Consider the following 11,840-nt stretch of genomic DNA (forward strand, 5'->3'; position numbering starts at 1 on the left):
ATCTATTGGTAACAGATCTTCCTCTGATCCTTGTACATGAGACTGCAGTTTTTCTTAAAAGAGGGTTTGCAGTTTAGAGATTATTAATTTTACTACAAACTTATGAGCACCATAACCATATAGGAGTAGTAAAATGTTGACTGTTTTTTCAGTGCCATTATGTGCTCGAATATTTTCTAACAAGCACTCTTGTGCATGATTTTTTTTAGAATTTGCTTGAATATTTTCTGACAAAGTACTCAGGTCCAGGATTCTATATCTATAAAGATTTATTAGTACATACTCTGAAGTGAATGAAAAATGACATATCTTTCTGGCTTTCTTTAGACTCTACATCTTACTATTGCAGGAATTGAGAGAAGGTAGGAAATGCAACTTTTCATTTGTTGTCAGCACACACCTTGATTTATCGGACACATGATTAGCTTCTGAGCTGCCTTAGACAAATCCAGTTCTTGCAATTCTGCAAGTTTTACATTTAGCATAAGCGAAATAATGTTGTGACATCAGTGACAGTGACACATAGGTGAAAGAATTAAGCATGTATTATTTCTTTCCTCTTTTAAAGACAAGATAATAACACTTACCTCAGTGTTTTCTATTTTTAATAAGTTGCAAAAAAAGAAGGGTTGAACAGAATCATGTGCTGTTGAGCAGAGTAGGTGGTGTTTGGAATCATTTTCCACATGGCAGGATGTCTTCTACTCTTCCTTTCACATGGCTAGAGATCAGGTAAAAGAGACTTCACACATAAAAATAACTTTGGTCAAGGTAAGCACCACTCGATAAGAGTTATGCTCTTACATATAATTTCTATTCTCCATACAAACTTGTTTTCATAGCTTCACTTGAGCCTTTTTCAATTACTATCTCATATAAAAAGTAATCATTTTATCGAGGAATTTTACATGGATGTGAAAAATAAAATCTAACTTATAGAGTTCTATGGGCTATGTCGTACGCCATCAAGTGAATCAAGGGGTATTTAGAATTGTAGTTTATACTGACAAAGGCCTTCCTATATTGTCATTATTAATTTGAGGTATGAAGAAAAATCCTTATGATTTCGTAGTGTTAATTTTAATTTGGTTTGTGCGAATAGTATCTTTTGCAGTGATCATGAATATTGTAACATAATTTTTGTTGCTATGCTACATTTTTCACAGGATGCAGTTTCTGAGAATAAATTTCCCCAATAATGCTTATGGATGTTGTTGGGATGGATGAATGTGCCATGGGAACATGGCCTCAGCATACAAGTTTTTAATCATGATGCTTCCCTTGATGTATTACTACAGTTCATTAGTGACAATGAGTGTGCATTTACAGTATAGAAGCCTCCAACTTAAGGAGTGTTTGGATCAAGGGCCAATAACTAATATTACTCTAAAACCAGTACCAGTATTTGATGCCTTGTCATGTACTGAAACTATAATAATGGTGCTCCACTTGTGTGAACTATTGCTAAACCCCACTCTTGATGTTCAGTTAACTTGTCACGATTACAAGAGGTAATGTGACTGCTGCAAGATATCATATGTCTGCTCTGCTCTTCCTTTCTTTTATTTTCTTTGAGGCTTGAACCCTAAGAAGGGTCTCTGTTGTAAGGTCCAAATGGCTAGAGGGGGGGTGAATAGCCTATTTAAAAAATTCTACAAACTTCAACTAGACAAGTTGATTAGTAAAACAAAAGGCGAAGCTATTCTAGCACTAGCACAACTAAGCTATGCAAGCCACCTACACAAGTCTAGCAAGAAAGCTAAACACTAGTTACAACAAGAAAGCACAACTAGAAGCTTGCTACACTCCTAAACAAGAAAGCTAAGCTAAACAAGCTACACAACTAGCAAGGTATACACAAAGGTAAAAGAGAGGGGAGTGATTGTTATACCGATGTTGTAGAGTAGAAATATATCTAATCAATCATTCACAATCACAAGAGAATCCTCGGTAAGAGATGACACAAGATTTTTTACCGAGGTTCACTTGCTTCCCGGCAAGCTACTCCTCGTTCTGGCGATACACCCACTTGATGGATCACGAGCTAATTGGCAATCCAAAGCCAAACCCTCAGTGGGTGCCGCACATCCACTCACAAGATGGGGATCCTCCAAGCCACGAGCAATCCACTAGAGTAGCCAATTACGATCTCCCGCGGGGAAGGCTCAAGAACCCCTCACAAATCACTTGGTGAGGCTCGAAACAATCTCCAATCACGAGCTCAACACCACCGCTGCTCCAAGACGTCTAGGGCATCGGGAAACACCCAAGAGTAATAAGAAATCCGCAGCAAACTCAAGAATCAAGTGCCACTAAATGCAACTCTCAAAGCAATGCACTTGAATCTCACTCAATCTCACTAGGATGAGCAATCAAGCAAGGAGATGAGTGGAGGGAGTGTTCTCTAGCTCAATGTATGCCTCAAGTAATCAAATGTGCAAGAGCGAGCCTCCCAAAGCCGGCCACCAACTATTTATAAGCCCCTCAAAGAAACTAGTCGTTGGTTGTTTACACTGGGCTGAAAACGGGGGCACGGGATGCTACTAAGTGAGCACCGGACGCTCGACCCCCAGCGTCTGGTGCACTGGGGTTAGCCACGTGTCCTTCTTGAATCTCTCGTGTCAGATTCTAACGGCTACCTGCGGAACACCGGACGCTCTGCAGGTACACACCGAACGCGTCCGGTGCACACCGGACTCATGTGCAGAGAGTTTGTCAAACTCGCGACCTCACCGGACACTGGGCACCGGACGGTCCGGTGCTCACCGGACTCGTGTGTAGAGAGGGTTGCAAAAACCCCTCACACCGGACGCTAACCACCGAACGCTACCAGAGTGCGTCCGGTGCTCAACCCTAACAGAGTCAAGCTCTGACAGCACACCGGACGCTCGGGCCAGCGTCCGGTGCCTCCGCACTGAGCGTCCGGTGAGTGTTTCCAACTGAGAAACACTCCCACGACTTCTCCAAAATTCCCACCGGCGCAATAGAAAATATACACTTAATTTTCTCAAAAGCGCCGAATCCCGCCGAGCTTGCGAATGTGCTAACACCAACAAGTGTCCACCACCAAAGTGAATGTGTGTTAGCTTTTCACAAACATTTTCACCAAAGGAGTTAAGTTAGCACTTTACTAGATCCTAATGCATATGCTCAAGACATGGACCTAGTAGCACTTGATTCGAGAGTTGACCGTGATTTCCCCTTGAAAGAGCATCTAGGCCTCTAGTGATTTCGGTGATTAATGACATTATTGATTACTATAACTAACGTGTGTTTTGCAGAGGCAAAGTCATAGGTAAGGTCATGGTAAATAGGTACTCGATGGACAGGGACGTACATGCCTACTTAATAGTGGAAATCATTTCGGTTTTCAAAGGATGGATGGACATCGTCAAGACTAGACTAGGTCTAAGTGCCATATGGTGAAGAAGGGCACTTAGAGTAGTTTAGGACTTTGTTTTCCTTTGACCGTACTATTAAGAGGGGCTTTGATCTAGTAGCTTGACTTAGGCAAGGCTATAGGTTTAGGTGTGGTGCACACTGGGTAAACCTAGCACTAGGCAGCTCAGAGATAGTCCTTAGTTCAAGAGGAGCAAACTTCGTTTTGAAACGATCGCGTTTTGACGAAGTTTGGGTGCCCAAAGGGGCACCGGACGCTGCACCAGACGCTCTGTGAGTGTGTCCGGTGAGGTCCTTAGCCGTTGAGACAGTGCCGTGCTTAGGGTTAGGCACAGGACGCTAGCACCGAACGCACCGGGTAGCGTCCGGTCCCATACCCAGGGAGGTTGCAAGCCTTCCCCGAGCACCGGACGCTAGCACCGGACGCACCGGGTAGCGTCCGGTCCCATGCGCAGGGAGCTTGTAAAGTTCCCCCGAGCACCGGACGGTGCACCGGACGCTGGAAGTTAGCGTCCGGTGACCTGTCAGAGAGAAGTACAGTTAGCCGTTATGAAGCACCGGACGCTCAGTGCAGTGCGTCCGGTGCAACATAATGTGCGTCCGGTGACCCCGTTTTCAGTGGAAAACGGTTGGCCGACCTTTGGACTTCGTGGATAGTATTTGTACTCCTCCACCTCGTCCATGAAAGGCCTCTTGCCCATTTGAACATCAGAGAAACTTGTTGTGGAGCAAGAGAGTAGCAAGAGCCTAGAGAGGATTGAGATTTGAGTGATTTCTTGAGAGAATCCTTCTCTAGTGAGTTCCAAGAGTCAAGTGAGCATCCACCACTCTCTAGAGCCTTGTTTGGGTCAAGTGAGAGTTCTTTGCTTGTTACTCTTGGTGATCGCCATCACCTAGACGGTTCGGTGGTGATTGGAGGCATGAAGACCGCCCGGAGTTCTTGTGGGTGGCTCGTGTCAAGGTTGTGAGCGGTTTTGGGCAATTCACCGCGACCGAGTGTCGAAGAATCAGCCCGTAGAGAGCACTTGGTCCTTGCGCGGATCAAGGGGGAGCAAGACCCTTGCGCGGGTGCTCTAACGAGGACTAGTGGAGAGTGGCGACTCTCCGATACCTTGGCAAAACATCGCCGAGCACTTTCTTCCACTACTCCTTTACATTCTAGCATTTACTTTGTGCTTTTACATTCTTAGAATTGCCTTGCTAGAATAGGATTGGAACTAGGTTGCAAAACTTTTATCTGGTAGCTCTCTAGGTCACACTAGGCACAAGGGGTTGAATTGGAGCTTATAGGTTGCTTAAATTTTTAGAGAAGCCCAATTCACCCCCCCTCTTGGGCATCTTGATCCTTTCAATTGGTATCAGAGCCTAGTGCTCATTATTTAGGCTTCACCGCCTAGAGAAAAGATGTCTAACGGGGATGGACCGCCACCCATGTTCGATGGGGATGACTTCCCGTATTGGAAAATATGGATGGAGTCATACCTTGAGGCATGCGATGTAAAGTGCCTAAAAGCCGCGACCGAAGGGTTTACTCCTCCGGCAAAAGACGTCGCTCTTACTCCACAAGAGCAAGAAAACGAGAAGTGGAATGCGAAGGCCAAAAACCACATCTTTAGAGGCCTTTGCAAAGAGGTGTTCAACCGCGTTCGGAGCCACAAAACCGCCCATGAACTTTGGAAGGAACTTTGTGCGCTCCATGAGGGATCAAAGAGTGAACGCGAGGAACGCTATCACTTAGTGATGAACAAGCTTAATGCATTTGAAATGCTTCCCAAAGAAAATGCTAATGAAATGTATTCTCACTTGAATGTCATTGTAGAGGAGCTTAATGGACTTGGGCTCACTCAAATGAGTGCGGCGGATGTAGCAAGGAAGATACTATGTGTGCTTCCCATTGAGAAATATGGGCACATAGTAACGGTACTTCATCAAGGGGATCTTTCCACCGCTACACCAACCGACATATTGGGGAAGATCAATGCTCATGAGATGTATATGCACATGAACCCCCAAGATGGCTCCTCATCGGCCAAGAAGGAGAAGAAGGACTTGGCTCTCAAAGCTTCTCACAAGGGCAAAGCCAAGAAGATTGAAGTTGAGTCATCAACTTCAAGTGATGATGATGCATCTATTGCCCTTATGGTGAGAAGAACCACAAAGATGTTGAAGAAGCTCAACAAGAATGGAGTCAACTTTGACTCCAAGAAGAAAAAGTTCTTTACAAGTAGCAAGAGAAAGCCCATCTCCGAGATGGATTGCTACAATTGTGGTGAACTTGGGCATCTTGCTCACCAATGTCCAAAGCCCAAGAAGGACAAATACAAGAAGAAGAACAAAGAGCAAGATGACTCAAGTGATGCTGAGAAGAATGAGAAGAAGCAATATAAGAAGAAAGGTGGCAAGAAGAAGGAGCGCTACAAGAAGAAAAATGGCAAGGCTTACATTGTTGGTGATTGGCTCACCGACATTGAGAGCTCAAGTGGTGACTCCTCCGGCAATGAGAGTGATGATGAGAAGGTTGCCGCCATTGCCTTCGATGCTCCATCACCATCATCTTCACCACCATCTACATCCTCTACACACCTATGTCTTATGGCTAAGGGTGACCGGAAGGTACAAAGTGAGGATGAGAGTAGTGAAAGTGATAGTGAATATGAATCACCTTCTTATGATGAACTTGTAAAATTGCTCAACAAGTACACAAAAGTCATAAGAAAAACTAGAAGTGAAAATGAAAAGCTTGAACTTGAAAATGACACTCTTCTAGCAAAGCTTAAATCTAGTGATGAGCTTAGAGATCAAAATGAGATCATGACCACTAAGCTCAAGGAGCTCAAACTCTCTCTAAAAGAGCTCAAAGAAAAACATGATAAATTTGAGAGTGTTCATGATGAGCTTATCACTAGATATAGAGCAATGAAAGAAGAACTATCAACTCTAAAAGCAAACTATGACAACCTTGAGATTGCTTATGAACTTGCAATTGATGAAACACATGTTGCTACTAACAATGTTGCTAAGCTTTATGTAGCCACATATTGTGATGACTTACTTGTGGAGAGCACAAGCAAATGTATTGATTGCAAGGGCAAGAAAGTGGTAGTGGCCGAGAGCTATGAGGACACTATCAAGCTCAAGGATGAAATTGTCATGCTCAAGAAAGAGTTGCAAGAACAAGCCAAGCACAAGACCATTGTGATTGAGTCACTTGATCAAGACAAGAAGCTTGCATATGAGAACAAGTTGCTCAAGGAAGAAAATCAATATCTCAAGCTTGGTTTGATGTATGACAAGCAAGAAGAAGATGAGACATTCATCTTGGATGAGTTAGCTAGCAACAATGACCCAATCATCAAGAAGCTAACTCAAGAGAACAACAAGCTCAAGAAAGAGAAGGAACATCTAACCATGGGGTTAGCAAAGTTCACAAAAGGGAAGGACCTTCAAAGTGAGCTTTTCATGAACACCGTCATGAAGATGGACAAGAGTGGGATTGGCTACAAGGCTCATCAAACAAAGCTCATCAAGTCTCTAGCCACTCATGATCTACCAAGTAAGCCAAAGCCAAAGAGATGTTTTGAATGTGGTCAAGAAGGACACTTTGCTCATGAGTGTAAGGCACCACTACCACCACCCTTGCCCAAGCATGCAAGACCATTTGCCTTCAATGCTCACTACATTGTAAGGAAAGACAAGAGTGGCAAGGTTAAGGTTAGCTTCATGGGGCCACCCAAGAAGCAAAGCCCAAAGAAGATTTGGGTGCCAAAGCAACTAGTAGAGAAGGTCAAGGGCCCTAAGCAAATGTGGGTCCCTGTCGACGAAAGCTAGTCGGCAGTCTACCTTGGGGTATACCCACGGTAGTAGTTTATCGGTAGACGATGCGCAAACTACGAACTCGATGGTGACGCAAGACACGGACAAGCTTTTTATCCAGGTTCGGCCGCCGAGTTGGCGTAATACCTACGTCCTGCGTCTGGTTGTATTGATTTGTGCTGAGAGAATATGATCTGATGTGTCCTAGGGGGTCCCCTGCCCCTCCTTATATAGTCTGGAGGGCAGGGTTACAGATCTGGAAACTAATCCTAGTCGGTTACAATTGCCATGGATAATTCGATATCAATTCCTATTCTAACCGATTAGAATCCTGCTTAATCTCCACATCTCGTTTCCTTGCGCGAAACTCCAGGTTGTCGGATCAAGCCTTGAACTCGTCTCGTAATGGGCCAAGCCTCCTGGCGGAAGTCTAGCCGTAAGGGTATAGGGGTTTATACCCCCACAGCTAGTCCCCGAGCACCATGTATTGTGATGTAACACGCCGTCTTGAGCTTCTTCGATCAGTGAGACTTGACGTCTTCAATAAGCGGGAAAGTCGCCCAAACAGTTGCAACAGTATTTTGACCAACTCAAAAGACAGTTGATCAACATTGACATCGAAGAAGCAGGTTGTTTGAAGAATGCATGGTGCTCTAAATTAAAAAAGATTTCTTTCTTGGTGAAGTGTGCCCACTTTACTTTTCCGAAAAGTATAGTCTTCAAAATAGCAAGCATATTCACCGCAAGGTGAAGTGTGCCCACTTAGTCCCCGAGCCTGGTAGTAGGTGACGTAGGCACGTGGTGCCAGGGTCAAAAGAAAATTCCCCAAAGTAGTTTTGAGACTGAGATGCATCGCTAGATGCATCGTACCGATGTAGTCCCCGAGCTTGCTGGAAGGCGAAGTATGAGCCTTGTAGCAAGGTCTAAAAAATTGAATTTACGAGTCCATCTGCAATTGAATAGACCAATCGACCAGTCCCCAAGCAGCAAGTGCGCTCCTTATAATTTTGTGTTGCTGTACTGGACGACCAGTCCCCGAGCGTCGAGTACTCGGCGGTTGGTGCAGTCTTTAAAGCTTCGAGCTGATAGACTGGACGACCAGTCCCCGAGCGTCGAGTGCTCGGTGGTCGGTGCAGTCCTTGAAGTTCCGAGCTGATAGACTGGGCGACCAGTCCCCGAGCGTCGAGTGCTCGGTGGTCGGTGCAGTCCTTGAAGTTCCGAGCTGATAGACTGGGCGACCAGTCCCCGAGCGTCGAGTGCTCGGTAGTTTTGAGACTGAGATGCATCGCTAGATGCATCGTACCGATGTAGTCCCCGAGCTTGCTGGAAGGCGAAGTATGAGCCTTGTAGCAAGGTCTAAAAAATTGAATTTACCAGTCCCCGAGCATATCATGCTCGTCTGCAATTGAATAGACTAATCGACCAGTCCCCGAGCATATAACGCTCGGTGGTCGGTACAGTCCCCGAATTCTCAAATTGGTGGGCTGGTCGACCAGTCCCCGAGCGTATAGTGCTCGGTGGTCGGTACAGTCCCCGAATTCTTAAATTGGTAAGCTGGTCGAACAGTCCCCGAGCGTATAGTGCTCGGTGGTCGGCACAGTCCCCGAGCACGGCGTAGGGACCGGTGGACAAGTCCCCGAGCGTGGTTGGGAACGTAAACGTGCTCGGTGGTCGGCACAGTCTTCGAGCACAGCATAGAGAGTAGTCGACAAGTCCCCGAGTGTGGTTGGGAACGTTAACGTGCTCGGTGGTCGGAGCAGTCCCCGGGCACAGCGTAAGGAATAGTCGACGAGTCTCCAAGCGTAGCTCGTCGACTGGGCCAAACTCCTGAAAAATAAATATAAAGAATTGGTAGTACATGATGTATAAATAACCTTTAGATAAAAAATCAGTACTAAGATAAGTTTTAGATTTTTTGTTATAAGATTAGCACGAGTAGTTAATTCATCCTAGAGCTTGTACCAGCTCTGGTCTAGCCAACAATCAGCATGAGGTGCGGAACCTAGGCACGCGTAGGATTGTCAGCCACGTCAGAGAGCTACTGCCGACCACCCGGAACGCAGAGGGCGGATCTCGTGCACGTGTAGGGAGGAGTCGGAGACAGTACCGGCTCTGGAAAGCTCGTGTAGGAGAAAAAACTAGTCGGCTAAAAAAGTTGTTTTTGAAGAATAATAATATTAAAAATATTATGCTAAAAATAAATAAAATATTAGAATTGTACTTATCTTTGGACGAAAGTCTGGTCGGGAGAGTTGCTTGACTTGTTGTCGTGATGGTGGTCGCGGCTGTCGTAGCGCCGTTCTTTGCGGCGATTATTATTGCGACTCGTGGTCAGAGCAAGTAGGCCAAACAACTTGGTCGATAGCCTGAGCAGGTCGGTGTCGTCGATCTGCCTCCCTCTGTAGCAGAGAAGCGGGTGACGCGTTGTCGGCGTGGTCGGAGACGTTGCTGGTGTGGTCGAAGCCGTAGCCAGCGTGGTTGGAGCTCCAGCCGACGTCGGTGAAGAAGTGATCGACACAGATCGGATCTACGCCTCCTTCGCGGTCGTGGTGGTGAAGCTGTTGAAGCTGACGGTGAACGTGAAGCCGCCCGCCATGGCCGCGAAGTCGGGGATGATGGCCATCTTCTTCGTCGGGAGAGCTGTACGCACACCCCCTACCTGGCGCGCCACTGTCGACGAAAGCTAGTCGGCAGTCTACCTTGGGGTATACCCACGGTAGTAGTTTATCGGTAGACGGTGCGCAAACTACGAACTCGATGGTGACGCAAGACACGGACAAGCTTTTTATCCAGGTTCGGCCGCCGAGTTGGCGTAATACCTACGTCCTGCGTCTGGTTGTATTGATTTGTGCTGAGAGAATATGATCTGATGTGTCCTAGGGGGTCCCCTGCCCCTCCTTATATAGTCTGGAGGGCAGGGTTACAGATCTGGAAACTAATCCTAGTCGGTTACAATTGCCATGGATAATTCGATATCAATTCCTATTCTAACCGACTAGAATCCTGCTTAATCTCCACATCTTGTTTCCTTGCGCGAAACTCCAGGTTGTCGGATCAAGCCTTGAACTCGTCTCGTAATGGGCCAAGCCTCCTGGCGGAAGTCTAGCCGTAAGGGTATAGGGGTTTATACCCCCACAGTCCCTAAATCTCAAGCTTGATCTCTTGTGTGTAGGTGAACTACAAGACCGGTGGATCACATTGGGTAATTGATAGTGGTTGCACTCAACATATGACCGGAGATCCCCGGATGTTCACCTCTCTTGATGAAGATGTTGACAACCAAGAGAAGATCACATTTGGTGACAATTCAAAAGGAAAGGTCAAGGGACTAGGAAAAGTTGCTATATCAAATGACAACTCCATCACCAATGTGCTCTATGTGCAATCATTGAGTTTCAACTTGCTCTCGGTTGGACAACTTTGTGATCTTGGATTTGAATGCCTATTCAAAAAGAAGGAAGTAATAGTGACCAAGGAAGATGACAATGAAGTGATATTCAAAGGCTTCCGACACAACAACTTATATGTAGTTGATTTCTCATCCGATGAAGTTGATGTCAAGACTTGCTTATTCACCAAGACTTCACTTGGGTGGTTGTGGCATAGAAGGTTAGCACATGTTGGAATGGGCACACTCAAGAAGTTGATGAAGAAAGAATTGATTAGAGGCTTGAAGGATGTGACTTTTGAAAAGGACAAGCTTTGTAGTGCATGTCAAGCGGGCAAACAAGTTGCAAACACTCATCCAACAAAGGCCTATCTCTCTACTTCAAGAGTGCTTGAACTACTTCACATGGATTTATTTGGTCCAACCACATATGCTAGTCTTGGAGGCAACAAATATTGCTTGGTCATAGTTGATGATTTCTCCCGGTACACTTGGACATTCTTCTTGCAAGACAAAGCCGAAGTTGCATCAATATTCAAGAAGTTTGCAAAGAATGCCCACAATCAATTTGATGTGAAGATCAAGAAAATTAGAAGTGACAATGGCAAAGAGTTTGACAACACCAACATTGAAGAGTATTGTGATGAAGTGGGAATCAAGCATGAGTTCTCCTCAACATACACACCACAACAAAATGGGGTTGTAGAAAGAAAGAACCGGACATTGATATCCGTCACCACTTCCTTAGGGATCATGTTGCTAAAGGTGACATATCCCTAGAGAATGTGGGAACGGAAAATCAATTGGCGGATATCTTCACAAAACCCCTAGATGAAGCTAGGTTTTGTATGTTAAGAAATGAACTAAATGTGCTTGACCTCTCTAACTTCACTAAAAGATAAAAGTTGTGTGTTGAAATTTATAATTAACTTTTGCTTTGCATATCATGCATACTAAATCTAAAATACAACTTGCATGTAGGGCTTGTCTAACATGGTTAAGATAACCCCCTCGTGTGTGTGTGAAAAAGCTTAACCTTGGATCAAACTTGACAAGCATTAGTTTACTTTCAAGTATTGCATCACAACTCATATCATGTGCATGCTTGTTAGTTGACCGTTTCTTTTCGGTTATTCGTTGAGCATCCGCTGTGTTTGTCCATAGATAGGGGGAGCATTCAAAGCTCATTGTAATTCAAACCCCTAGCTTTATGGCCATATGATGCTCCTTGGTGATTTCT

This window comes from Sorghum bicolor, chromosome 10 (assembly GCF_000003195.3).
Source record: "Sorghum bicolor cultivar BTx623 chromosome 10, Sorghum_bicolor_NCBIv3, whole genome shotgun sequence".
In the NCBI taxonomy this organism is placed as follows: Eukaryota; Viridiplantae; Streptophyta; class Magnoliopsida; order Poales; family Poaceae; genus Sorghum; species Sorghum bicolor.